At 44.9% G+C, this 2,124-nt stretch overlaps 1 pseudogene; it reads right to left on the reverse strand.

Moving 5' to 3' along the window:
• Positions 1 to 1,475: 1,475 nt before the first annotated feature.
• LOC125404299 (small ribosomal subunit protein uS15 pseudogene) lies at positions 1,476 to 1,916 on the reverse strand (annotated as a pseudogene).
• Between the last annotated feature and the right edge of the window lie 208 nt (positions 1,917 to 2,124).

Consider the following 2,124-nt stretch of genomic DNA (forward strand, 5'->3'; position numbering starts at 1 on the left):
TTAACTGTCTGCTGTCAACCTTTCTGGAAATTAAGAGTGTGTTTTGGGACTGCAATCATACATAGTATGTGTGTACATATATGTACTTGTATGTGTTATTTAGGAGATGGGCTTGTTTGAGCAATGCCAGCTATGCATGAATACACAGCACTGGCTATCAGATGCCCAGCTGTCACGCTCTGGAAATCTGCCTGTGCCTCCCACTGCACAGTCTTACAATGATGGATATGATAGAAGCACATAAAATTCTTGCTGTGACGTTCAAGTTTTAGTTCCTGGGCACAGATAAGTTTTAGACACCTGCTGTATCACCCTAGGGTCTACAGTTAGCCACACACTATGATGCACTCAAATTGTGTTTAGGAGTATATTTTATGTTAATTTTTATCACACAAAAGCCCACAAAGGTGTGTGTGTGTGTGTGTGTGTGTGTGTGTGTGTGTTTCAGTATAGTGATTATAACACAGGCCTTTACACTTCCAGATTCATTAAATATATTTATTAACTATGCTTAGTGTACCTGTAATCTCAGTGGTGGGGAGGAATAGACAGGAAAATCCCTGAGACTCACCGGCCAGCCAATTTATCTAAGTTGGTTAGCTCCAGGCTCAGTGAGACCCTGTCTCAAAACATAAAGTAGAGAGGCATTGAGGGAGACATGTGATGTTGACCTCTGACCTCCCCACACATGTGCACATGAGTGCTCACATACGATATAAATGTACACATGTAGACTCATATACATACATAAACAAAAGAAGATTGTCTACCTTTGGTTAGATGCCCAAACTGGGAATTTCAGCAAATTAATACTTGAGTCTGAATGAGAATGTCCCCAGTAGGCTCAGATATTCGAACATTTGATCCCAGGTTAGTGACAGTATTTAGGAAAGTTTAGAAAATATAACCTTGCTGGAGCAAGTATGTCCTTGGGATTTATCATCTCACCCCTCCCACAGGCTACTCTCTGCTCTGAGCTTGATGTTGAAGATGTGAGCTCTCAGCATCCTGCTCTTGCTTCCATGTGCAGTTACTCCCAGGCCTCCCTGCTCCAACGGACTCTACGCAGAGTGGCTCCTGGTAAGTGGGCTTGTCATGGCGTGCTATCACAGCAGTAGCCAAGTAACTAACATGGCAGTATGGCAACAGAGAGTTCTTGCAGCCGTTAGCATACGGAAATGTGGCTGTAGGAGCGCCTGGCACATTATGAAGAATTTAATCCGTGCCTGGCACCTGCTGCTCACTGTCCAGCTGTCTTCTTCATGTGCATAGGCTCCATGCTGAGGTGGGTGTTATTGCTGTTTGTCTCTCAGACGGAAGCGACTGGACTGTCATTCAACACCGTAGTGAATATTCTGCCTCAACCGCGTGCTTCTAACATGTTTCACCAAGGAGGCAGATCCTCATTAAGGAAACACGCAGGCTTTTTTTTTTATTATTCAAAGTGATTTTATTGCTCGTGTACACAAGGGAATTTATGCCACTAAAGCAGAGGCTGTGGATGACTCATATTTCCAGTTGGGTGGGGGGACCCGCTTGGTTTTATAGTAACGAGCCAGCCGGTGAATTCTGCTCTCTATCAGAATCAGGCGGAATTTAGCATCCTTATCCTTTCTGTTCCTCTCAAGATGCTTTCGGACAGTGACTGCCGTCTTAATCAAATGGTAGAGATCCTCAGGGAGATCAGGGGCCAGGCCTTTGGATTTAAGGATTCTCAAGATTTTATTACAAGTTACAAAACGGACCTGGGCCACACCGTGCAAGTCCTTCAGGATCACACCTATTTGGGAGGGAATGAGGCCTTTCTTGGCCAGTTTGTAAATCTGATCCTTCACATTGTCAGACTTTAGCTTTAGTCACGTGGGGTCGCTATGGCAGTAGGACAGGCCCTTCCCGGGAGCATGCATACGACCCATGATGGCGGAGGTCTGGCAGCAAAGAGAGCAGAAACACGCCGTTTTTAGTAGAAAGAAGATGTTAATGGCATCTCTATGGAAGTGAATCCCCATCTTTTTCTCAATCAGAAGTTTCTTTTAGGTGACCAGCCTGGCCCATTGAAGTGATTCTCACGAGCATTGCCTAGGAAGGTATGAGGTCAAAGTGCAGTTGCCACGGAGATCTAAG

Source organism: Myodes glareolus, chromosome 6, assembly GCF_982192425.1.
Source record: "Myodes glareolus chromosome 6, mMyoGla1.1, whole genome shotgun sequence".
In the NCBI taxonomy this organism is placed as follows: Eukaryota; Metazoa; Chordata; class Mammalia; order Rodentia; family Cricetidae; genus Myodes; species Myodes glareolus.